Consider the following 25325-nt stretch of genomic DNA (forward strand, 5'->3'; position numbering starts at 1 on the left):
AATGGGGTTGGGGGCTGGCAGGGAAAGTACTTGGCATCCTCTCCATTCTGGAAAATCTGTGCTTCTCCAGAGCTCTGTTACCCTCCCAAAGCTGGAAATGCATCAAGCATGGCTCCACCTCATGATAGTGGCTTGGTGATGTGTGATTTGCCTTCGTGTGGCTGGAATGTGTTCTTTGTCTATGTGTGTGTGTGTCACAAGCCACACCATGCTACCTGTCTGCATATGCTCTGAGTTGCTCTGAGTTTTCTTGATTGTGCCTCTCCCCAAGTGTCCTCTCTTCTCCCCTGTGACCTCCAGAGCAGGGCTAGTGGAACAAGGAGGGAGGCTCTTCATACCTTTGCCAGTGTAGGTCTCAAAGACATTCTCCTTGATCCCATCCCCCCCACCTCAGTCTAAATTAGGCCCCTTTCATTACTCTGGATCGTGGCATGCTATTCTTCCCATCATTGCTCTTGTCACAATCTGGAATTATTTTCATGTGTTCAGTAGCCTTCTCCCTAACTTGACTCACTCCGTAAAGGCCACTGATTTGTCCCCAGCACCTAGTATTGTACCTGGCCTACAGTAAGCACTCAATAAATCTTTGTTCACGGATTGAATACCGTCCCTTTGGAGAGTGTTGGTTTATTTGGAGGGGCAGTATGTGCCATCCCTCAGTTTGGGCTCGGCTCATTCTACGTAGGTCTGGTACAGAGTTACCTGCCACCCTGCCAGATACTTCCGAAGCTGTCACTTTTCCTCCCACTTCCCCTTATCCCATTCTGGCCTCTCCTTGGGGTAGGGAGAGAATCATCGTACCTGGTATGTCATGCCCGGGCCTCTGAGTGAATATGGCACAGGACTGCCTGTTTATGCCCTTACTGCCACTTCTTGAGGGCCTAGGGACCCTCTCTTGAGCCTGGATACCAAGGTCCTCCTTGTCGGTGGTCATTCTTCATAGAGCCTGGGAGCTGGTAGGGGCCTCAGAAGTCCTCTGAGTCACCCTCATTGCCTGCTCCCCCTCCTCCTGGCAGGAACCTTCAACAGCTGGCAGGCTGGCATTTCCTTGGACCCTGGCAGGGACTGAGGGAACCTTTCTTCTTCCCCAGAATTCTGTCCATTTTAGTTCTTCTGTAACTGATTAAAACATCTTTTTCTAAGTACACTGGGATTTTCTTCTCTGTCATTTCTGACACCTGTCCTCTGCAGCCTAATCACTTTCTCAAAATCCAGTATTCAAAGAAACTTCTTTCAGTCCAGAGCCTGACTTGCTTCCACAGCCTAACATTCCCAGATCATGTTCTAGTCCTTGTCATGTGATTGGGCTGGAGGGGTTTCCCAGTAATCCCCAAATCCTGCCACCTTCTGTCAGCCACAGCCACATTGGCTTAGAACCTAGCCTGGCCCATACCCCCAGCCTAGGCGACCTGCCCCAGAGCAGCAGAGTGTGCCTGGATTTGGGGCATGAACTGCTGCTCATGGATGTGGTGACAGTGCCTGGGATGACTGATGCTTTCAAAGCAAGAACTCACTGCTCTCAGAAACTGAGACTTAGAAAACGTCTCCAAGCAAGATGCTACTTACTTTGTCCTTTGAAAAGACCCAGGCAAGACATTTGCAGCTAAGAATTGGCGCATTCACCATGGGGCTTCTTTCTGCCAAGCCTTAAAATCAATCAGTACTCCCAGCCATTGTCCAGTGGTTTACATTCCCTGCTTCCCCTCAGCCCCCAGACAGACAGGGAATTCACTCTAAAGAGAGACCCTCACCCAGCCTTCCAGATCGAACACCTTTGAAATGAAGATGCACAGGCCTTTTATGAAGGGTCCCCCACTCTCACCCCCCCAGGCCAAGGCTGGTCCTTTGAGCCGTTCCAGGGGCATGATTTCTGCCTGTTGACTTGGAACAGATGCCCTTAGCCCCCAACTTTACAGTTCGCCCACCTGCCTTCTTACCCAGCATCCATTTACACCCCCTGCCCTAGCCTCCCAGCCTCAAGGGCCAAAACCATTAACCCACTTATTTCTCCTTTCCTGACCTGAACAAGTGGCCGTCACTCAGGGCCTGCAGGCCTACCAACTTCTATCCCCCTCCCCCCCTTGACCTCTCTTGGTCTGCCTGTGTGTGTGACCAGCCAACCGAGAGGCAAGATCCTGCTCCCTTGTCCTAGGGGCTGTTGCCAGTGACATTTCCAAAGTCTTCTGACCTCGGCTGACCTCCTCCTGAGGGTTTCAGGGAAGGCAGGAGGGCCTGCCTTCCTGCCCATCTAGCTTTCTCAGCCTATATTTGCCACTGGCTTTCTGCAGCAACTTAGAAGGAGGCTCTCTGAGAGATTCAAGGCAGGCCTAGGCACAGGGGCAGCCTGTGCTCACGAGGTCCACACAGAACCCTTGTCGTTGAAATTGCTGAGTCCACAGGGCTTTAGGGCCCCAGACTGTAGAGGGTTAGAGCTAGAGGAGGCAGCCGCTCTTGCCTTCTGGACAGGGGTCCCCATATGAGAGCTGGGAGGAGGTACAAGCAGCAGCCTCAGTCTGTTAACGCGGGCAGTTCTCTGACCCCTTAGGAGGCAGCCTGGAGTAATAGAAAGGACACTGCAGACTTCAGCGTCAGGCCAACCTGGGTTTAAATCCCACCTCCGCCACCTACTAGCTGTATTGCCTTGGATATGTTGCCTTAACTCTCTAGGCCTCAGTTTTCTTGTCTGTCAGATAATACCGGGAAGTATCAGAGGGGTAACGTGGGGACTAGTGGTAACGTCTGTAAAAGCCCTGATAGGTGGTAGGTGCGCCATGATTATATAAAGAAGTCAAGCTCTCCCCCTGACAGCCGTAATCCTCCTTATTTCCTCCTCATGTAAAACCTGTGCTTCTGCCTAAAGAATTCTTAATTCTCTTTCTGCCACAACTTCTGCACCCTGCCTAAAACACCACTGTGTTTCCTGTCTTCTCATCTGGGTCCTCGGGCTCCTCAAGGCCTCCCTCTCTTAGGAAGCTTCTCTTGGTGCTCTGGTCCACTCTCACAGCACCACCTCCAAACTCTTGCAGTGTTGGGCTGGGTGCTTAGCACAGGTCATTCTTCATCTTTAGGAGGTCTTCTAATGTAGTGAAAAGAACACAAGCTTGGGAGTCTGACAGACCTGGGTTTAGATCTTGGCTCTGGATTGTCACTGTGGGGTAGGTGGTTGTCATTTCTGAGACCATAGACTTGAAGGCACCCTAAGATGGATCAGGCAAATTGACCCTGACCCTGAGAGACTCTCAGACTGGTAGAGGAGATAGATATGGAAACAGGCAGGGACAGCTGGGTAGGTGTCTGGCAGGGGACTGGACAGGAGCTCTGGGGACATAAAGGAGGAAATACCTGCCTCTGCTTAGTGAGCAGGGAGGTGGCGTCAGTTGTAGGAAGCCTGGGGGTAGAGGGCGGGGGTTGTGCTTAAGCCTTATCAGGAAGGATAATGGGAGTTTGCCAGACAGATTTCTGTGGATGGGTTCTGAGTTCTGAGTTCACGAGTACCAGTTTGCCACTCCTGAGCTCCCCACAGAAGTGGAGGACTTTGTGGTTTTCATTCTGTGAACCTGCTGCTTCTGCCTGTGTTGTTGGCTGATGAGCTGGAAAGCTCTGCCTCAGCACTCAACTGCCAAGTACAAGAAAAGGTTGGAGGGAGGGAGGGTGGGAGAGACAGGATGACTGGGAAGAGGAGTAATCGGGGAGGGTGGGGGGCTGCCTCCCTCAAGCCCCTGGAGCCGACTCTGCCAGTATTTCTAGGACTCTTCAGGGGCTTTCGCAGCTGTTTCCTCCCAGGGATGTGATCCCACTGCTGGATCCATCTTCCTGAAACATACCTTCAATCATGGCAGCCTTTCTCGACCAGGGTTCCTCCAGGGAACTGAGCCCTAATGCTATAAGACATCCACTGTACACGAGGAATAACTCCTCTCCCAGGCATCTAAAATGGTGCGAGTTAGGCACCGTTCTTGGGAGAATTGAGAAAATTGTTACTCAGATAATTTTCTATATGTGGTTCAGAGGAGAAGCCCAGTTGAGGAAAGCTGCAAGGAAAAGAGCCTGAACTGTGGAGTCAGGATCTGAATGCCAGCCCTACCACCCCGTAGCCTGTGATCCTGGGCATGCTACGGACTGCTCTGAGGTTCTCTTTGCTCACCTGGAAATGGGAGCACGCCGCCTACTCTCGATGGTTTTGTTAGGAGCAGGGCATGTGTAGTTTCTAGAAAGTAGGCACTTTATAGATAATACCTGTTATTATTAACTTCAAAAACACTTAGTGCTTACTCGTTAAAAAATAAATACAAAATAGGGGCACCTGGCTGGCAAGGTCTGTGGAGCATGTGACTCTTGGGGTTGGAGCCTTTTGTTGGGTGTAGAGATTACTTAAAGGAAATAAAATCTTCAAATAAATACATACATGTATACGGGTACACACACACACACACACACACACACACACAAAATATAAAAAGGATCCTACCCATCCTAACTTTCTAACCTGGTTTTGGAGTTGTTCCAGTCCAACCCTCACCTAACTTTTTTCCCACTGCCACCCTGATATCCAGCTGTACAGTAATGTCGCCTCAGAGTTCGCACCTTGGTGCCTTTCCTCGTGCAGGTGTTTCTGCCAGTCAGTTCCCATCTTTAATGCCACTTCCCTTCTGAACTCTCCCCTACTCCCTGGGATTTCGGTCCAGTCCCCCCTACTAGATTGCGGGGGTAGATTGAGGGTGAAGATGGTGTCTGATTTGCCCCTGCCTCCTTTGCCACGGTGCTCTGTACAGAGTTGAGTACCTGTTTGGATGCACTGATAAATCTCTGAGGCCACTGTAGATTTTCTGTTTGGAGATGTGGCACCCTTGTTTCCTGGCCCTCTTGTTCTTAGTGTCAGATCGTATCTGGTATTTTAGAGCTGCACACACGAGCCACCTCTTTGCAGCTATCTTCGCAGTTACAGTACCACTGCCTTTTCAGTGCTCATCAGCTCAGAAACACTTGGCCTTTCTGAAACCTAATAGCACTTTCCCCAGGGATTCCCTTAGCCTCTTTTCTTCTACCTACTTTCATGGCTCTTCCTTGGCCTTCTCTCCCAAGGGCACAGCTCAGTCGTCAGTGTTAACCAGCCATCATCAAATGAGTCAGATTCCCCACCATCTCCGCCTAAGGCAAAGAGCCGCTCCAGTGCTGACATCTTCCCTTTAACAGCCTGTTAGTTTGTTTTGGGGGCTGGAAACTTAGAGTTCCATTTCTTGTTCCACTTCACTGTCTGTCCATCTGGCTGTACTGCCAGATGCTGAGGGAGTCGGCTTTGCCTCAGGCTGCCTCTGGAAACTTCACCCTCTGATTCTTGCCAGCAATGCAAAGAAGGTAATGAACACTGGGCTGAAGATCAGATGTTCTGGCTACCAGCAAAACCTTTCTCCTTTAGGCAAATCCCTTCTTCTCCTCAGTAAAAATAGAGAAGCTAGAGTAGCTGATCCCATGGACCCCTTCCAGCTCCAGCATCTCATGTAACCCCTGGGCAAGTCTTTTCATTCATTTTTCAAACACTTACTGAGCACCTCTCCTGTCATAGGTCCTACCCTAGGCACCTGGGAAATAAAGATGATCCAGACATGGTCTTTGCCCTTAAGGAACTCATAGTTCAGAGAGGAAATCAGACATTTTAACAAAGAATTGCTATTGGGTATATTAATGGAGATGTATAGGAGGTGCCGCGGGATCACAGAGAAAAGACCTTTCAGTCCCTGGGGAGGGCGGGGGAAGCATGGTGCAGGGGATGGTTTCTGCCCTAAGTCTTATAGGATGAATACAAGTTTATCAGGTGAATGAAGGAGAAAGGCAGAGGGAACAGCATCTACAGAGGCATGGAGTATGAAGCAGCGTACTTCAATACATTCAGTACATTGCAGATAGTTCAGAAGAGCCGGATTTATAGGGTATGGATGGAAGGCTCAGAAGGTGAGAATGGAAAGCAGGAGCCAATAATGGAGGCCTCTACCAAGCTCTGCTAAGGAAATTGGACTTTATCCTCCAGTGGGAAGGCATTAAAATTTCGGGGAGGGAAGGATTGGATTTATGTTAACGTGAAAAATGGTTTAGGAGTTTCAAAAATGTTTACGAGTAATTGAATGGATAAATAAATTATGGAACGTTCACACAATGGAATAATCAATTGAATGAATGAATGAGCAAACAGTCTCTTTCAACACGAGTGAATCTCACAAACCTAACATTCTGGACACAAGCCAGACATGAAAAAGTACTTACTGTATGACTGCATTTATATACAGAGTTCAAAATAGATAATACTGGGGCGCCTGGGTGGCACAGCAGTTAAGCGTCTGCCTTCGGCTCAGGGCATGATCCCGGCGTTATGGGATCGAGCCCCACGTCAGGCTCCTCCGCTATGAGCCTGCTTCTTCCTCTCCCACTCCCCCTGCTTGTGTTCCCTCTCTCGCTGGCTGTCTCTCTGTCTAATAAATAAATAAAATCTTTAAAAAAAAATAGATAATACTAACCGGTGGTATAAGAAGTCAAGGTAGCGGTTACCTTCAAGCAGCCAGGTAGCGACTGGGAGAGGGCACCAGGGGGCTTCTGGGATGCATTATTTATTCTATTTCTTTATCTAGATGCTGGTCGTGCAACTGTATCCACCTCGATGAGAATTCTTTGAGCTATACCCTTATGTTTTTTTTTTACTTTTCTGTATATATGTTATACTTGAAAGAAAGGTTAAAGAAAATGGAAAAACGTGGATAAGAAGGAGAGTGGTTGGAGAAAGGGAAAATATTTCATTTAAAAGCTGTTGCAGTTGTCTAGGTGAGGCCTCAGCCAAGGCAGGTGCAGTGGGAAGGGAGAGAAGACTGATCCCAGAAAGAGTGAGGTGTAGGATCCATAGGATCAGACCGTGTGAGAGGAGTCGTCGTCAAGATGAGGCCAGGTTCTGGGTTGGATGGCTGAGTAGGTGGCATGTACCTGGGCCGAGATAGGAAATACAGGACTGGAGGTACAGGGGAATGACCAGTGCTATTTTGAATATTTCCTCCTCCTCTCCCACTTTTAGATTCCACGGCCCGATGTTCTGATGGTTCCCTTGCTGCTTTCTCCCTTCTTTGCACTCAGCTGATGAAACACTAACCCTAGTTAAACCCAATTTCTTTTTACTTCATGTCTGTATCGGAAGAACTGAATATTGCTGGAGAAAAACATCACACAACCATGCTAAGTGGACTCACTTCGCATTTACAACCGTAAATCTCAACTGCCATCCACCCCACTGTACTTGTGAGTAAACTCACCATCTTATTCTAGAGACTTTTTTATACTTCTTTTTCCTCAGACCTCCTCCAGCTCCCAAGCCAACGATCCCACCTCACACTTCCTACAGAAAATACATTGTAGTCAGAAGGGAGCTATCTCATCTTCCCACTGCTTCCACTGGCCTATCCCTATCTGTACTCGAACGCTGCCCTCCTTCCTCTGCAGTTCCTAAGACCAGCCCTGCATTTCGGCTCAGGCTCCTGTTTCCTCTCGCTTCTCGAGGACTTTGCCCCTCTAGTTATCCCTTATCTCTCCTGCATTATCTTTGTCCCCTCTGCTGGCTAATTCCAATCAGCATTAAAACATGCCCTAATATCACCCATCTTAAACAACAAAGCAAACTAAAAATTTCCTGGGGCCCCGTATCTCCCTGCAGCTGCCGCCTCATTTCTCTCCACCCCTTCATGGTAAAAGTCCTGAAAAAGAATGATCCCTAGTCACTTAATCCACTCCCCCAGCTCCTGTTTTTCCCTCAGTCTCAGTGTCAACCTGGCCAAAATATGCATCTGCTTTTCTCCCAAAATTGGCATCTGCCAGGTCTTCTGCATCTCAATATATGATACCCTCATCTGTATAGTTTTCAGGCCGCAAGTCCTGGCATCATGCTTGAATTGTCTTTTTCCCTGACATTTTCCTGTAGGTCCTTCGGTAAGTCCTATCAGTTGTACCTCTGAAGCGCATCTTGAACCCTGCTTTCCCATTTCCATGGCTGCAGCTCTAGTCCCAGGTTGATGGTCAGCACGTCTTCTTGGATAGTCCCACCATTTCCACTTTTGTCTCCCCAGATCCATCCTCCAAATAGTAGCCCAGGGGATCTTTTTAAAACATAAGTCTTGGGGCGCCTGGGTGGCACAGCGGTTAAGTGTCTGCCTTCGGCTCAGGGCGTGATCCCGGTGTTCTGGGATCGAGCCCCACATCAGGCTCCTCCGCTATGAGCCTGCTTCTTCCTCTCCCACTCCCTCTGCTTGTGTTCCCTCTCTCGCTGGCTGTCTCTATCTCTGTCAAATAAATATATAAAATCTTTAAAAAAAAAAAAAAACGTAAGTCTTGTCATTGTTCTACTTAAAATCTTCCATTGGTATGCCACTGACACCAGAATGAAATCCATACTCCTTACCGGAGCCTATAAGGCCCCACAGAACCCAGACCCTGCCTGCCTATGTGACCTCATCTCTAGCCACTCTCCCCCCTCGTTCACTCTTCTCCACTTACACTGGCCTACTCTGTCCCTCAGGCACACCGAACTCCTTTCCTTGGCAGGGCCTCTGTACCTACCTCTCCCAGTGATTGGGATCATTTCCCCCTTGGGAATTTAGGTCTCAACTCAGACGTCACCACCTCAGAGAGGTCTTCCCTGAGCACACCAGTAAAATAGCTCCCCGGTCACTTTCTCTCATATTAGCCCATTTTACCTCCTTTTCTGCTATTTATCAGTCCCTAAAATGATCCTGTTTATTGGTTCATCATCTCTCTCTCCCCCACTAAAATGTAAGCCTTATGATCAGAGACCTTGTCTCTTTATTTTATTACTCTCTTCGTAGCTCCTAGGGGGAAAAAAAACCCTCACAGCTGGCATATGATAGGTGATTAATAAATAGCTGTTGACCAATCAGGGAGCCTGTGGGACACTCTTGGAGAAGTGTGTGGCAGGCAGTTGGATAAATGGGTCTGAGGCTCAAGAGAGAAAAAACTCTCAAGTTGGGCATGAAAATTTCAGAGCTGTTAGTCTCTTGGTGGTGGAAGCTGGCTGCGTCTGTGTGTTGCCCATGGAAAGTTGTAGAGCTAAAGAGACCCGAGTATACAACTGAGAACCTACCTTTCAGGTGTGAGCATGAGAAGAGCCAGTGCAAGGGATACAAGGAAACCAAGAGGGAAAAGGGGAAGCACAAAGGAGTGGAGAATGGGTTGCTCTAAGGAAGCACATCTCAATCTGTGGAAGATCTGTTTCTTTTTGTTGTTGTTTGAATTTGCAATCTGTCATGAGCCAGTACTTTTATAAAAAACAATAAAAACAAATTACTGGAAAAATTATATTTTAAAAAGGCATACAAAATAGAGGCCCGAATTTGTCATTAGGTTCAACAGATATAAAATTATCCTAAGTTGCTATAAAAGTTTCCAGACATCGAGGACTGGTATCAAGGCTCACGGACTGGTGCCAGTACATGGACCACACCTGAGATATCACAATCACTGCTCTGATGGTACTCCTGGGCAAGAAGGGAAGACAGATGAGCAGAATATAGCCTCTGCCCTCAAGTAACTTGAAGTCTAGTGGGATAGAATGTTTGGGACACACAGTCAGACTGTGTAGCAGAGAGATCAGAGCTCTGCCATTAGGACGCAGGCACCCAGCTTGCCACCATCTCACCGCTGTAGGACTTGTGGCATGTCTGGAGTCACTTTTTTTCATCTGTATCATGAAGAGATCATGTCAAATAATTGGACACTGAAGGTTTCCTCATATTGTTTGGATACAGAGCTAAAAACCCTCCAGCCCAAGAGTTGTCTGTGGAGGGATGGGGAGTGACTGCTAATGGGTACAATGTTTCTTTGGGGGACGGTAAAAATATTCTAAAATTAGATTATGATAATGGTTGTACAACTCTGTAAATATACTAAAAAAGCATTAAATATATATTTAAGTGGGTGAGTTTTATGGTATATACATTGTATCTCAGTAAAGCTGTTACAAGTGAAAGAAAGAAAATCCACCATGCCACTCAGAATCAGGAACGATTTGGGGCGCCCGGGTGGCTCAGTCGGTTAAGCATCTGCCTTCGGCTTAGGTCATGATCTCAGAGTCCTAGGATCGAGCCCCAAGTCAGGCTCCCTGCTCAGCGGGGAGTCTGCTTCTGCCTCTCCCTCTGCCCCTCTCCCTGCTCATGCTTGCTCTTTCTCTCTCTAATTAAAACAAAACAACAACAAAAAAACCCCAGAAAACCTAGGAATGATTGGCTTGTGTTGGTGAATGGTTGCAGGCCAGAAAGCCTGGAGGAGCTCCTGTATTGTATATAAAAGTTTCCTTTTAGGGGCGCCTGGGTGGCGCAGTCATTAAGCGTCTGCCTTCAGCTCAGGGCGTGATCCCAGCGTTCTGGGATCGAGCCCCACATCAGGCTCCTCCGCTGGGAGCCTGCTTCTTCCTCTCCCACTCCCCCTGCTTGTGTTCCCTCTCTCGCTGGCTGTCTCTCTCTATCAAATAAATAAATAAAATCTTTAAAAAAAAATTTCCTTTTAAAGAATACTATTCAAAACTTATCTGTAAAACTTTCTCTTTTTGTTGTAAAACTGGTTTTTTGTTGATTTCCTTTTATTACTTTAACAACGTTTATGGTATCTCCCTATCCTTGTGAAGCTTAAACTCTGGCAGAATATAGACATTAGGCAAATAATTCCAAAATTATTAGCTAATTGTCACTGAGATAAGTATTATTAAGGAAGAATAGAGGGTCCTATGAGAGCGTGATGGGGACCTAATCTGGTCTGAAGCAAGAGAAGTCTTCCCTGAACAAATGTTTTGAGACCTGAAGTGTAAATGTCAGTTCATCACTTAACTTGAGAAAGTCCTATGGAGAGTGCTGGGTGCTAGTCATCCACAGGGAGCCAGCACCCCAGTCAGGGGCATTGTGGGGAATGGAGGGGTTCTGTGGTGGTATATTTGCAGTCCACATGGTAGGTCAAGGCTAACGGGGACCCTCAGTGACCCTGAGTCCTTACTCTGTCCTTGGCCTAGTCAGCCCCTCACCCAGTGCAGAATGAAGAACTGTCCTTGCTAACCCCCAGGGAAAGATATTTCTGTATCCCAGATCCTGTGGGTGTAGAAGAGTCACTGCATGGTTGAGTTACAGATGAGCGCCTGGCCACCAGAGCCCAAGCTCTCCAGAGCCGCCTGCCATCCAGGCACCCGCATTTCATCAAGGCTCTAATGGGCTCCAAGCAGTCCTCGGATGAGCCTGGCTGGTATCCGGCATGATCTCATCACCGCCAACAGTGGCAGCTGGAGGCCAAGTCTCCCCTGGGTGAAGGAGAGGTCAGCATCAGCTGGGCCAGGTCTGTTCTCTGTCCAGTGTGCTCTTCCACCTGCACTGGGCCTGGAAACAGAGCTGAGTAGAATTCAGATTTCCCAAGGCAAGGCCATCTGCCCTTTGCTGGCCCATTCTTGCTCCTTCATTGAATGTGCTCGTGGACAGAATGCACAAAGGGCAGCACTGCAGCTTTAAGAAGGGACGTCAACCTGAAGGTCAAGGCCTGCAGAATAGCAGCAAAGTTCCCATCCTAGAGTCAGACTAGGGGTTTGCCCAGGGCCAGGTTTCCCTCCCCAAAAGGAGTTGTGCTTCTAGCCTTCATGCTGTCTCTTCCTCTATACAGAGGCCTGGCAGTGTTCCAGAAAGAGCACAGCAGAGATGCTCTCTATAGGTTTATTACCACAGACTCCTTCCTGGATATCGTTTTGGAAATGAATTCTTTTAAATGTGGCAGAAGAAGGAGCTTGCCACTTCAGGAATCCTTCAGAAACTCCCTTTGAAGTAATGAACCCTGTGTAGTTGGAAGTGCTAAGTGGCGATCAGGTGACCTGGCACTAACTCAGCCTTGCTGTGCAACCTTGAGGAGTCCCTCACCCTCACTGAGCCTCATTTTCCCCATCTGTAAAGCTAGATCATTGGATTGCAATCTCAAAGCTTCCTTCTGTTCTCATATTTTGTGATTCTAAGTGAATTAATTGCCCTCTGATTTATCTAATTGCAAATTTAAGTATTCATACTTAATTCAGCAACTATTAATTATTTTCCTGCAGCTGACCACCAGTATCCCTTTTCTAGGTTCCTCTGACATATGCTCTTAAAGTGTCCTGTATCATTTCTTTCTTACACATACCACAACATGTAGTCATATAGCTATTTGATCAATAGATCTCTCCTTTGTTACATAATGTGTTCTCTGAAGATAGGGTCTGGATCTGCAGTGCTTATATTCCTAGCACCCTGCAATATCCTTAGCACATGATGGCTACTTGGTAAATATTTGTTGAATGAGTGTATTTATAATGGGCACTGGGCGTTACAGGAAATAAAAAAGAAAAAGATAACAGGCCCTTCCTTCAGACTACATCCTATAGAGTGCTGGTTTGGTGCAAAGGCTCATACACAAAGCACACTGAGAACAGCGCAGGACAGTGCAGGACTTTGAAATAAACTTACACAAAGGGCAGAATAAACTCGGGTAGTGAATGAGGAGGGGAAGATCAGTGTTGTCATTGTAGAAGCTTTGTGGAGGAGGGGGACTGGAGGCAGTTCCCGAAGGACAGGTAGAGTTGAAACAAGCAGAAGGAAGGAGGAAAGCTTTTCAGGTGAGTCAGTGACAGAAATAAGGTTTGCCTGGGATAGGCTGGTGATGGGTAGTAAGGAGGGCACGTATTGCATGGTGCACTGGGTGTTATACGCAACTAATGAATCATGGAACTTTACATCAAAAACCAGGGATGTACTGTATGGTGACTAACATAATATAATAAAAAAATATTATTATAAAAAAAATAAAAATAAATAAAATAGCATCAAAAAGAAGGAAATAGCTAGGCATAAATTTAATTTATAAATGTATAACATATATACTGAAAATTATAAGATTGAAAGAAAATAACGATTTAAGTAATGGCAAAAAAAAAAAAAAAAGAAAAAAGAAATAAGGTTTGCATGTTAGAGACCTGGGAGAACCTGGCCACTTGCTGGATTATGGGTAGGAAGTGTAGAGGGCCTTGGGGATGAGCCAGAGGACTTGTACTTTACTTTGAAATCAGTAGAGAACTCCTGAAGTGACTGTCGTTTGTTTAGTGACTACGGTGATTTTTACTTTAAAGATTTTATTTTTTTTTTAATTTATTTTAGGGAGGGCGAGCACACACTTTGGGGGGGCAGAGGGAGAAAAAGGGAGAAGGAGAGGAGAGGCAGACTCCCCACTGAACACAGAACCTGACAGACTCGACTCTGCGTTCAGTCTTACACCCTTGAGATCATGATCTCAGCTGAAACCAAGAGTCAGACACTCAACCGACTGAGCCACCCAGGCACCCCAACAGTGATTTTTACTTTAAAAAATGTACAAGATAAAAATTTCAAGCAGTACCAGAGTATATATAGTGGAAAGGAAGTCTCCCTGCCACTTCCCTGGTCCTCTTCCTCAGAAGCAACCATTGTAACTTTTCTTATGTATCCTTCCTATTGCTGCTGTGAACAAATTAGCAAAAATTTAGTGGCTTAAAACAACTCAAGTCTATTATCTTAAAATTCTGGAGTTGAGTCTAGAATGGGTCTCAATGGACTAAAAGCAAGGTTTCAGCAGTACATTGCTTTTTGGAGACACAGAGAGCGTCTGTTTTCTTGCCTTTTCCAGCTTCTAGAGGCTGCCCACATTCCTTGTCTCATCGTCCCCTAGTCTTCAAGCTGGCAGTGGTCAGTTGGCCTTTCTCCTTTTTCATTCTGACATTGAGTCTTCTGCCTCCCTCTCTAACTTTTAAGGACCCTTGTGATTACATTGGGCCCACCTGGATAACCCAGGGTACTCTTCCCTTCTCAGAGTCAGCTGATTAGCAACCTTAATTCCCCTTTGTCAAGTGATTTAGCAAGCACCATCACAGGTTCCAAGGATTAGAATGTGGACATCATTGGGGGGCCATTATTCTGCCTACCACACTCTCGGAGATATTTTATGTTTTATTTTTCTTCCTGTTTTTGAATAGTTAATACTTGTATACAGTACAGAATTTAAAAGAATTTTCAGTATAAGATCTTACAATCCCACCCCATCATCAACCCAAGTATTGCCCTGTTTCTCCACTGTATCTTTATTACTTTTTTAAAAAAGATTTTATTTGTCAGAGAGAGTGCGCGCCTGTAAGCACAAGCGGGGGGAGCGGCAGGCAGAGGGAGAAGCAGGCCCCCCACTGAGCAAGGAGCCCAGTGCAGGACTTGATCCCAGGACCCTAGGATCATGACTTGAGCTGAAGGCAGATGCTTAACCAACTGAGCTACCCGGGCGCCCCTCTTTATTACTTTTTCCCTTGAAATTAACAAGCAGTCTGTGGGGAGACAGTTTTAAGGCCATGCAGATACCCTGCTCCTCATCAAAATTTCCCTCTGGACTTAGCTTCCATTGATGAATCTTTCCTGAACCAATCTTTATACAATGGTTGCAACATGAATATTTTACGTCTTTCCCAACTCCAGCACTCATTCCACATTGACCACTCAGCACCTGGCATCCTGTGGTAAACAAGAGTCCTTTCTCCCCCATTTATCTGTCTGTTTTGAAAATGTGCTCATGGCAACTGTTGCTTTAATTGTTCTATAACTCATTACTGTCCTTAGTTATGTTGTGCTAAAATGCTAAAATTGTCTGAGATTTGGCCAGTGTGGCATATCCCAATTTTTTTTTTTTTTTTTTAGCATTTCCATATTTCCTGGCATAACAAGATGTTTCAGTCTTATATTCACCTTTCTTCTGCCCTGGAATCAGCCATTTCTCTCAGAAGCCCTAAGACTTTTTAGTGAGCAATTGTATTAGAGACTGAAACCTGAGTACCAGGCTTGCTTCTTACCCCTTCTGTTGACAGAACCAGGAAATATACACGGTTATATAAACTTGTGCATACACGTGCATGTATATACACATATACACACATATGCATATGCATGTACATAGTTTTGAAATCCTGAATACCACTACCTCCCATTCCAGTCCATCTCCACCGGGTTCTTCCTTGTCTTCACACATTTCTTGTTTGTATGCCCCTTCTTCTGTAGGGAGAATGCTGGCTCCAAACAGCACTGATACATTTGCTCATTTTCTTGTTCCTATACTACATCTAAGAAGGCTTCAGCCTTGCCTCATCCCTACGACTCCAGAAAACAGACCTACTAAACAGAGTTCAGCTCAGGATTTGTTTGCAGTTCTCATGCCTGCTCCATCCAAGGCTAAAAGTATATAGTCAGACATTAGGTTCATAAGTTACTTGGGTGGTATTTTTTTTCCCTTTCAGTGTATGTATTATTCATTTGAAATATAGTTGGGTTAATTTTTCAATTCACTTTCAGTTTTAGGGTTTTTCTCCCCTACCTGTTTCTAATTTTGTTGTTTGAACTATATAGAAAGATAGAGAAGTAAACCTGTCTCCTGTATCCCTTTCTGCCTTTTTCTGCTCCCCTCAGTGAACCCTGACCCCATGTTTCTTTGTATAAGTAAATTATATGTATTTTAAAATTTACCCTTTTTTCCTACACAAAACGTAACACACGATATATGCTCTTCTGCAGTTTCCTTTTTTTAAAATAATCGTATTTTCTGGAAATCACTCGATATCAGTTCACAGTTCACATATTGTATATACACAATAGTATTCCCTTGTGTGTTTGTATTATATATCCTATGCTTGGACATTGAGGTTTCCAGTATTTTTTAGTTACATATAATGCTACAGTGAATAACCTCTTACATATATATTTGGGGTTGTTGGAAGGTATGTCTTTACAGTAAATAAAGTCCTAGAAGTGGTATTTCTGGGTCAAAGGGTAAATACATATGTCCTTTAGTTGGATGTTGTGAATTTCTCCTCTACGGAAGTTGTATCATTTTGCATTCCCACTAGCAATGTACTATGAAAGTGTCTGTTTTTCTCACCTCTCCAACAGAGTGTATTGTGTTTTTAGATTTTTGCCAATCTGGTAGGTGAGAGATTGTATCTTAGCATAGTTTTAGTTTAACTCTCTTGTTATGAGTGAAGTTGAACACTATTTCATATGTTTAAGAGCCATTTTATTTTTTTTTAATATTTTATTTATTTATTCGACAGAGATAGAGACAGCCAGCGAGAGAGGGAACACAAGCAGGGGGAGTGGGAGAGGAAGAAGCAGGCTCATAGCGGAAGAGCCTGATGTGGGGCTCGATCCCGGATCGCTGGGATCACGCCCTGAGCCGAAGGCAGACGCCCAACCGCTGTGCCACCCAGGCGCCCCCTAAGAGTCATTTTATATCTCCTTTTATGAGTTGTCTTTTCGTGTCTTTTGCCCATTTTTCTATAGGGCTTTTGGTCTTTTTCTTTCTCTTGATTTTTAAAATTTCTTTGTAAAGAATACAGCCCTTTATCTGTGATGTATATTGCAAATATTTTCTCCCACCTTGGACTGATATGTTTTTAACACTTCCCATATAATTCTGATATACAGCCAGGATCGCGAACCATGGGGATAGTGTGGTTCTGTGCCAGCTGGAACTGTTTCTTAAAGGAGAGTACATACAGTAGAGAAAGGATCATGAGCTGAGGATTCAGCCTTGGGTGTCACCTGTAACCTGGGACAGAAGAATGAACAGGAACCTGCATAGGAAATAAAGTCATGGGTGTTAGGTATCATGAAAATCAAGGTGGAAAAGAATCAAAAGGAGGCAGGATTGGTCAGCAACATTGATTACTGTAGCCGCGAGGAAGAAGAAAGAGTTGTTGAGTGTGGTAATGAGGTCCATACCTCTGCCTTCCAACACTGCTTCATCCCTGCTGGTTCAGGCTGAGAGAAGACTCTCCTGATCTCTATGATTTTGTCTAGCAGTATTTCCAGGGACTGGACTATAGGAGGCCTCTGCTAACAAATAGAAATTGAGGGAACGTAGCCCAACCGCATCATAACTGGAGCATGATTATTCAGTAGGTAAATATTTATTAAGCTCCTACTGCATGCCAGCTACTATTCTAGCCACAGACTGTCACAACAAAGACCTCATTTTAAATGTGTGATTCTCTCTCACCACTTTCTGAAAAGTTTCTTTGTCCAAGTCCATCTGTCTGGTTTGTCATGCAGCTTCAATGCGGCAAACTTGGTGAAGTCCTTAGAATTAATTAGAGAAAAGTCCTCTTGAGGGAAATGGAATCATTAGCACCAGCTAGAAGCTCTGAGTCAAAAATGGTCCTCTTGGTGTAGCCTGCAAGTCTATTCCCTGCCCTCTCCTTTCTCCTAGTCTCCCCACTGCCCTTCCACTTTTATTTTTGGCGACTGTTGCCTGGTGACTGGGGTTGGCCATAAAGGAAGGAACATAAACTGAGAGAGTCCTTGTTAGCAGTGGCTTCTGGTTTTTAAAAAAAGCCACAATTTTATGAGGGAGATGAGTAATTCCTTCAGCCTTGATGGGGGGTTGAAAAGCAGACATCAGCAGATGAATGGTTCCTGCACCCAGGACTGGAGCCTGTAGCATTTAATATCAAAGATACCCACCTCCACACTTCTGATTCTCTCCCTACTGAGAAGAGCAATTAGCAAAAATATTTCATTGGTTTCTGTTTTTGCAAGTGTTCTCAAAGCTGCCTGTAAAGAAGGCCTCCTGCCTTTCTGAAGATCAGAGTGAAAGTCTCTATATTTGAGTATGCAGTTGGCCCTTGAACAACACAGTGGTTAGGGGTGCTGTGCAAGCGAAAATCTGCATGTAACTTTTGACTCCCCCAAAACTCAATTACTAATAGCCTACTGTTGATCAGAAAAGTTTGACCAATAACATAAATGGCTAACACACATTTTGTATGTTATAGGTATTATATACTGGATTCTTGCAATAATGTGAGCTAGAGCAAAGATGTTATTTAAAACATCATAAGGAAGAGAGAATTCACTTATAGTACTGTATCTATCAAAATAAACCCACATGTAAGTGACCTGCACAGTTCAAACCCGTGTTGTTCAAGGGTCAGCTGTACTTCATTTCAGCAAGCCTGGCTCAGCCACCACTTCAGTGTACTGGTTGCTCGCATCCAAGCAGAAGGCTGTACTTAGCTTTGAGGATAAACATGTAAGTGGCAGCATAAGCCATCTCTTGATAAGCCCTCTTCTCTGCTGTGGACATTAGGCTGGGATTGGTCAACAGAAGCTTAAACATCTGGTCAGGTCAGTCCTTTGGGGTGGTTGATGTTTTATAGACAAGCCATCAAGATTGATTGGCCTCATAACTGAATTAGCCAGATGTGTGGGCATTGTGTGCCCTCTCCTCAGCCTCCCTTCAATGTTGTTAGACAGAAGCAGACATGCGATTAGCATGTTTGAAGATGATGTGTTTTTAGTGCATGAACAAAAGCTGCTGCCTTCTGCAGAGACCGTGGCTCTGCCCCAGACGTCAGCAGTATAATTATATGACTGCTAAATTCAGCCCAGACCCCAGGCTTGGCTGCCTTGGTCTCAGCTGTCATTTGTGGGAGGGGGTGGGGGGAATGCAGAAGCCCGGGGACCCAGGCTCTTATTATGTGCACTTTGAACTCTGCTTTATCCAGAGTCATTCCCTCCCATGACAGTTGCTCCCAGCTGCTTTCTGGGCACAGAGCCTGCTACCACCTCTGAGGGTAGTCTGCGCTGGATTGTGGGGAGAGAGGGAAGTGGGGCTGGCCTCCTGAGAGCCCACAACTTCCAGGAAACTTGCCCAAAATGAAAATGAGCTGAGGATCCCCGTACTTCCAGCGCCTATGTCGCATGCTATTCAGAAACATCATCTCTCATCTAGAAAACCCCTACCTTAGGTTGCACTGAGCAGAAGTCCTTGGCAGGAGTTTTTACTTTTGCCCTTTTTTCCCACCTAACTCTGTATATGAATTATGTTCGAACACTTATTTCCATGCTGTTGTGCCACCTCTTTTTTAACCAGACTGGCCCACATATTTGTCTTACAACAAGCCAGGCATTTTCATGTCTCCAATAGCTCTGCTGATGCTTAATATTCTGTAGACGTCTCATATTCAGTGTATCCAAACGCAGCCCTCCACAGACTCTTCCATATTCCCTGTTTGGTGGCTGGCATCATCAACTACTGGTCACCAAACAAGAAAGTATTGTAAGTAAGTCTGATGACTTCACTCTCCCTTTCCATCAAGCCTGTCTTAGAATTTTCTCTCAAGTCCATCCTCTCTCCTCTGTCCTCACTACCCTAGTTCAGACTTCATCAGTCTCACGTGGCCAATTCTAACAGTCTTCTTGTTGGTCTCCTTACCTCAAGGTTCCCCTTCAAACCAGCCTCTACCCTGCAAACCCTGGCACTCCTCTGTTTTAAAACCTTCAGCAATTCCCAACGCTTGTAAGCCCAGATGTTTAACCCACATGCAAGTCTTCCTACAGTGCCCCATGAATCTTCTGCCACCCTATCTCCAAGAGGAGCTAGGGATGATGGTTTGCTTCAGGATGGGGACCAGAGCTTGGTAGGCATACCAGGGGATCCCTGGAGCCAGGTGGGTCTGGGGAGACAGGAACTTTTGCTACCACAGGCCCACTCAAGGGCTACCTCCCTAGTATTAGAGTCTTTCCTGCCTCCAGACCTTTGCTCATCCACTTTTCTCTGCCTGGGATGCCCTTTCCCTGCTTCTCTACCTATCAGACTCCTACTTAGTCTTCAAGAGCCTCATTTATCTCTCTTCTGTGTAACTTTCCCTGGCTTACCCACATAAAGTATATCACTTCTCACACTGTTCCCCCACAGCAAGTTTAGGAGGCTATTTTATTGTTTCCGAGATTACAATTGAAGCTTCCAAAAACAGAGCTTCAACATGTATCTCCTCCTCATACACCCTCTACCCCCTTCTCCATTGATTCTGCTCCCAGCAGCCCTGGTCAGATGTCTAGGCTGTGTAAGGCCACCCCAGTCTCCTTTCTGTCTGCTAAAGAGATGGGGTGGCTGGCTCCCTGTTCAATACGCCATCTCTGCAATAGACCGTTGGTGAGATGCATCGTAGGAAGGAATGCCTAATAATGGTAATTGTAGTGAAAGGAACAATAGTTATCATTTATTGAGTCCTTACTGTGTATTAAGCTCTATACTAAGGCTTTTATCTCTTTCAATAATTAAAATAACTCTGTGAATTTGATACTCATTACCTGCATATTCCGTATGTATAAACGAAGGCACTGTTAAGTAACTTGGCCGAGTTCTACCACTCATGAGTAGGTAGCACAGCCATTGTGGCATATCTCTGCTTACGAGCTCCTGAGCAGAATTACCAGTCTCTGTCCCCAGAGCCTCTATAGGGTCTGGCATAAAATAGGTGCTCTGGAATGTTGGTTTGTTGATTGAATGAACGAATGAATGAATGAATCCGTGTCCTTCCCATTGAACTTGCTTTCAGGCTTAAGGGGGTCTGGCTGAGCATCTGTAGCTTATGCCAAGGAGTATGGATTTTGTCTCCTCTCCTAATACCCAGCTGTACACAGACATGTTCCCTCCCACTCAGTAACAAACTGCCTGGAACTCTTTCCTGGCTCATATTTACAAGAGAATGTGATAAATTCTGTATTGATCCCTCCTGTTCCACTGTAAATTTTGCAAAAGATGATTAAATAGAGCAATAGAGTCTGCAGGCATTGTGGCTCAATATGTTGTGGAGTGGCGTATCGACCTCCTCCATCCAAAGGCAGCCAGCGCCTATCCCTGCTGCCCCAGACCAATAATTAAAACCCTGTGAGACTGGGATTTAAAATCCAATCATATCCCTGAATCAAGCCTTCTAGCCTCCCCATGTGACGAGTGCAGTAAGGTAACGGCAGGAGCATGTTTATGTCTGTGCTGAAGCAGTCCCCACAGGGTGGGTAAGAAATGGAGAGCTGGGCAGCCCTGCTGGCTAAATCACTTCACCCTGACATCACAGCCACTTGTAAGACAATCTGGAGGTACATAAACAAGTCCTAGCCAAAGACCAAATCTCAGACTCTAAGAGCAAAATATCATGCACAAAAATTCGCGAATTGTGTTTCAGTGTACACTTCTGTTCCCACAGCCAGTTTAAGCAAGGCATTTGGCTTGATTAAGCTATGGCCTTTAGTCATCAAATATGTATTTGAATTTCTGCGGGATCTCTTTGGTTTAATCTAAGCTGAAGCCAGCCTTCCCTGTGCTGAGACCTGTAATCAAGGCACAAGATACTCTTGAAATAAACTTACCCATCTTCTCCTAGCAGGACTGGGCGCTCTTTAAGAGCTGGGACAGTGTCGTCTTATTCACCTTTGTATTCCTGGCGCCTAGCTTGATGCCAGACACATAAAAGGTTCTCAGAAAGTATCTCTGAATGAAGAAACACAAATGAACGATTAGTCTTCGGGAAAAACCTCCATAAGCTGACGTGGAGGTGGTAGGTCTACCAAATGGTCGTCCACTCAGTGCTTGAACACTTTCAGTGCTGGGGACTCATTTGTTCCTCAGGCTGCTCAGAATCTGTCTTTGGATGATGGTTAGAAATTTCTTATATTCAACCAGAATCTGCTTCCAAGGGTCTTAACTTTACTCTGGGGCTTATGTGGAATCTAATCCCTGTTCCACTGCTGGCCCTTCTAATACCTGAAGATGCAGGCACGTTCTTCTGAGCTATCTTTTCTCCAGCCTGAACCTCCAGTTTCTTTTCTTTTTTTTTTTTTTTAAGATTTTATTTATTTATTTGACAGAGAGAGAGAGACAGCCAGCGAGAGAGGGAACACAAGCAGGGAGAGTGGGAGAGGAAGAAGCAGGCTCCCAGCGGAGCAGGGAGCCTGACGCGGGGCTTGATCCCAGGACTCCGGGATCACGCGCTGAGCCTAAGACAGACGCTTAATGACTGAGCCACCCAGTCGCCCCTGAACCTCTAGTTTCTTAACCCATTATTCTCATGTGGCTTCCCAACCCTTTCCTATTTTTTTTTAAAGTTTATTTTTTTAGTAATCTCTACACCCAACATAAGACTTGAACTCACAACCCAGAGATCAAGAGTCAGATGATCTTCCGGTTGAGCCAGCCAGGCACCCAACCCTTTCCTATCTTGATCACACTTCCCAGAACCATCTCTACTTTGTCTCTCTCCTAAAACCCATGACTTCCAATTTATCTCCATTACTTTTCATCTCATTTGTTTCAGCTCTTAATGTCAGCCTTCTACCAGGTGTATCTGGCTCTTCCCACCCTAATCTGACACCTACAGATTTGATGAACAGACCGTCCTATGATATTTTTGTCAAGGATAAACATACTAAACAGAACCAACCCTATTTGCTGCCACTCAAAACTTCCTTCCAGGTCACCTGTGATCTATTAGTCACTCCATTCCCCTTGGGTCTGGTTAGTCCACCAGTCACTGCTAACCTTCCACACTGTACTGGCACCCAGCCCACAATTCTCCATCATGTCCTCAGGTTGTCCTGAGATAGCCCATCAAATGTCTGATGAAGTCCACATTTGCCCTGACTGCACCTGATTGAGCAAACAGATAATCCTGATGAAGAAAGGAAATGAGGTTAGTCTGGCATGACTTGGTTTCCGTGACCCCATTCTCATTGCCTGACGATCATCATCATTTCCTTTTCTAGGCATTCACAGGGCATCCTTTTAGTAATACATCTGATTCTGAAGATGAGACATATGTGTGTGAAAAGTATATGATCAGTTAAGTGCTCTAGGGGTTCAAAGGAGGAAGTGGTCCATGTAGGTGGAGTGGTCTTGGAAAGTTTCCGGGCAGGGGAAACGGAGCTGGGCTTTGCAGAATAGAGGGTCTGAGTAGTGGGCAAAGGGGAGTTTGTCACCACTGATGAGAATAGTAACAGCTCTGTGTGGTCCAGTCCTGCCAGTCACTTGGAGCTAAAAGCTTGGGGGTGGGGCCCAAGACTGTGGGCAGGTGGAAAGAGCCCTGAACTGGAAGGCCTGGGTCTAGCCCTCACTCTCCCACTCACAGTCTCCATGACCATCCTGGGCTCCAAGCTTCCCTCCCCCAGGCTTCTCCAGTCTTTTTTTCCTTAGTGCTCAGTGTAACACCTCTGTTCTTCTCCAGCTGGTGCTGTGGTTTCCCATCTCCCCAGCTACACAGTGTATATCTCCGTTCTAGTGGGGGTAGAGGAGTCATCATCCTCATTCCCTTGTCTGCCTTCACCACACTGCATCGTCACTGTTTCTGTCCCTATCTGTCTCCCATCAGTCTGGGTTCTGCCCAAAAGCAAGAACGGGTCTGATGCTGCCGTGTACCCAGCACTTGGCCCAGCACCAGTACTCAGTGGGTTTTGATGGAATGTCTGGATCCAGTCATGAGCCAGTAGCTCTCTGTTCCATGGCCTTTAGATATCCCCCTCTCTGAAGGCAAGGGATCCCAACTGTGTCCATTGGGGAGTTAGGACTTGTAGATGACCTTCTAGGATGTCAGTTAATGTGGGTCACTATTCACCTGGTCCCCAGATGGGGAAGCCCTGAATGAGAGGAAAAGGAACCCCATTTTGTACCCTGTCTACAAAGCTGTCTATCTCAAACCTACCTCTGGAAAGCCTCCTCTCTCTTGGTTTTAGAGCATCTCAGCACACTGGAAGGGCAGAAGAGAGATGATTTTTTTCCTGTTTTTGAGTCATCAGGTCTTTGGAAGGTAGCACGATGTGGTGGAAAACCAGATCTGGCTTCTTTTAAAAACAGCAACAAAAAAACCGATTATGTAAAATTGTAGACACATACAAAAGAAGGACTGGTGTAATGCATCTGTGCTTTAAATTCCAGCTCTACTGTCTGTCCGCTGGGCGACCGTGGGCAAGTGATTTCAGCTCTCTGAGCCTGTTTTCTCTGAGTCTTCGTATGATGAATAATTCAGACGCTGTGTACAAAGGCCTTATACCCAGCAAATGTTAGCTTATCCCTTTTCATCTTGCTCTTCTGCCAGACTCCGTTAAAGTGTCTGGAAAATGGGAAAAATAATACCTCTTCTGCTTTCTTCAAATTGTTAAGAATGAAATACATGGGAGAAGTCAGCACAGGGTGTGGCACGTAGTGACTGCTGGTAGAGGTGGTGGGTCACAGGGAGGTGGGTCTAGAGGCGCACAGGTACGCGCGTGTATGTATCTTGAGAATGCTCACTGGTGCGATTTATGGAAACAGCTCAGGACAAGACGTCAGGCACTGGGGCTCTTCTTGGTTCCACGCAGCCTCTCAAAGCATTCTGGACAGGTGTGTTCTGTCTCTGACCTGAGGAGCTACATGCATACTAGCTGGGAGGACTAAACAGGGATGGGCCCCCAGGAGAGGGAGGGTGTTGGGAAGACAACAGGAGCCCATGGACATATGGAGAGCATTAAGAGTTGGAGGTTAGTAGAGGCTTCCCAGAGGGAGGGACCTTGAAGAAGGAGTAGTCAGGGAGATAAGGAGTGGGGTTCCAGGCATGAAGAATGGCCCAAACAACAGTGTGGAGACAGGGAAGGCATGTGGTTTCTCTGACATGGTCATTCTGTCTTTCTAGGAATGCTTCCTTGGTGGGGAACTCAAAACCAGAATGAGTAGATCGCTCCACGCTGACAGACATCTCTGATTATAGGAAAATTTTCCCTATATTCAACCAAAAACTTCTAATTGGCGGTAAACAGATTGTTGAAATAGTGAAAATCAGGATGAAGGTAGTAAAGGCGCTAGCAGTAAAAATGGAAGGAAGAGTGAATATAAACATTATTACAAAGAATATGTATGGTCTTTTTTTTCCTCCAATCATTTTCAAGCTTTTTATTTTACTCAGTCCAAACAAAACCCCAGAGGTAGGCAAGGCAGCAATCATTACCACCAGAGAAGTGAAGAAAGTGTTCTGGATCACACAGCCAGGGAGTGGTAACCCCCACCCCTGCAAGCTCCCCCACCCAATGCTCTTTTATAGGGCTGGGATCTAGCTACATGTAGGGGAAGGGGTGAGTCACAGAAACTCAGTGGTGGTAGACCTGGATCACTAGAAGGCCCATATAGCTGATAGAACTGCAGGGGGCAGTGGGGAGTGTGTGAGCGTGTCGATATTATTGATAATACAGCCTAACACATTTGTACAGGGCAGTTACTGTTGTGTTTTTTAAAAGCCTTCTTATACTAGCATTATCTTCTTTGATATTCACAGAGGTAGGCAGAGGGCCAGACGGGGAGTGACAAGGGTGGAGGGAGTAAGAAGTCTCCTCCCCCACCCTAATTTCAGCCCTCTCCCAAGGAAGGGCAACTGGGCCAGTCTGTCCCACCACTTCCTCCCCACTTCCCGCCCACAG

General features: G+C 45.9%; 1 protein-coding gene across 2 annotated transcripts in view; it reads left to right on the forward strand.

Moving 5' to 3' along the window:
- The window catches only part of CLPB (ClpB family mitochondrial disaggregase), a 141768-nt gene that overhangs the window by 71152 nt on the left and 45291 nt on the right, over nt 1–25325 (forward strand). The gene's annotated exons all lie outside the window — the stretch shown is intronic.

The sequence above is a fragment of the Ursus arctos genome, unplaced genomic scaffold (genome assembly GCF_023065955.2).
Source record: "Ursus arctos isolate Adak ecotype North America unplaced genomic scaffold, UrsArc2.0 scaffold_22, whole genome shotgun sequence".
NCBI lineage: Eukaryota > Metazoa > Chordata > Mammalia > Carnivora > Ursidae > Ursus > Ursus arctos.